The following is a 1,397-nucleotide window of genomic DNA, read 5'->3' as shown; positions in this document are numbered from 1 at the left end:
GTTGAACAAAGACTTATTATATGACCTGTCAATGCCACTTGTAGGCATACCCCAAAGAATTGAAAACAGGGGCCAGGGATTCGAACAGATATTTGTACACCAATGTTAATAGGAGGATTAGTCTCAATAGACAAAAGCAACCCCAAAGTCCATCAACTGATGAAAATGTGGTGTACCCCTACAATAGAATATTACTCAGCCATAAAATGGAATGAAGTTCTGATATATGCTACAACATGGATGAACCTTGAAGACATCACGTTGAGTGAAATAAACCAGTCAAAAAGATAAGTATTGTATGATTTCACTTACATAAACAACCTAGAGATTCTGCTCTCAAGCCCGCCAGGAACTGGAGCTCTTTGTGCCCTTCAGGAACAAAGCTATGAACTCCCTCTCCATAAGCACCCTCAGCCTAGTGGTCTTCTCTCTGGGGCTGCTCCTGGTGATGGCTTCTGCTTTCCACACCCAGCCCACCTGGGAGAAGATTTCAAAAACGATGCCACCCCAAATAGACCCCCACTCACCTCTCCACACAAAGCTGAAGAATTCATTAAGTACATTCTTGGCAAAATCTCTGAACTGAAAAAAGGAGATATTTGACAAATATGCCACATGTGGGAAAACACCTGAGGCACTGTCAGAAAACAACCTGAACCCTCCAACCATGGCAGGAAAACATAGATGCTTTGAACTTGGGTTCAATCAGGAAACTTGCCTGATGAGAATCACTACAGGTCTTTTGGAGTTTCAGATCTACCTGGAGTACCTGAAGAATTTTGAGAGTTATAAAGGAAAAGTTGAAGATTTGCAGATAGGGACCAAAGCCCTGGTCTAGATCCTGAAGCAAAAGATAAAGAATCCATATGAAGTGACCACCGTTGACCCAATCGCAAATGCCACACTGCTGACTAAACAGCCACTGACCGACTGGCTGAAGAACACAATTCACCTCATCCTGCAAAGCCTTGAGAAATTCATGGAGTCCAGCCTGAGGGCTCTTCGGAATTAAGTAACCAAAGCATCTGAGATCAGTGTAATTCACAGACATTCCTTCCTCGGGTCAGAAACCTGTCTACTGGGCACATAACTTATGTTGTTGTCCATGAAGAACTAAAAGTATGAGTGTTAGGACACCATTTTAATTATTTTAAATTTATTGATATTTAACTATGTGAAGTCAAGTTAATTTATATAAGCGATAGATATATTTTTATGAAGCACCACTTGAAATATTTTATGTATTAATTTTGAAATATTAACATAAAATGGCTATGCAGGTCAAATATCATTGTTTCAGAGCCAAATCATTTCATGGGATGTGTAGGCTTACCTCAAATAAATTGCTCATTTATACATATTTTTTAAAGAAATATTTATATTGTATTTATGTAATG

At 39.2% G+C, this 1,397-nt stretch overlaps 1 pseudogene; it reads left to right on the top strand.

Moving 5' to 3' along the window:
- The first annotated feature begins 385 nt into the window (after positions 1-385).
- Positions 386-1,132, top strand: LOC119527971 (annotated as a pseudogene).
- Positions 1,133-1,397: the final 265 nt, after the last annotated feature.

This window comes from Choloepus didactylus, chromosome 1, assembly GCF_015220235.1.
Source record: "Choloepus didactylus isolate mChoDid1 chromosome 1, mChoDid1.pri, whole genome shotgun sequence".
In the NCBI taxonomy this organism is placed as follows: domain Eukaryota; kingdom Metazoa; phylum Chordata; class Mammalia; order Pilosa; family Megalonychidae; genus Choloepus; species Choloepus didactylus.
Note: the sequence above shows the minus strand (reverse complement) of the source record. Positions and strands in the feature narration are given on the sequence as shown.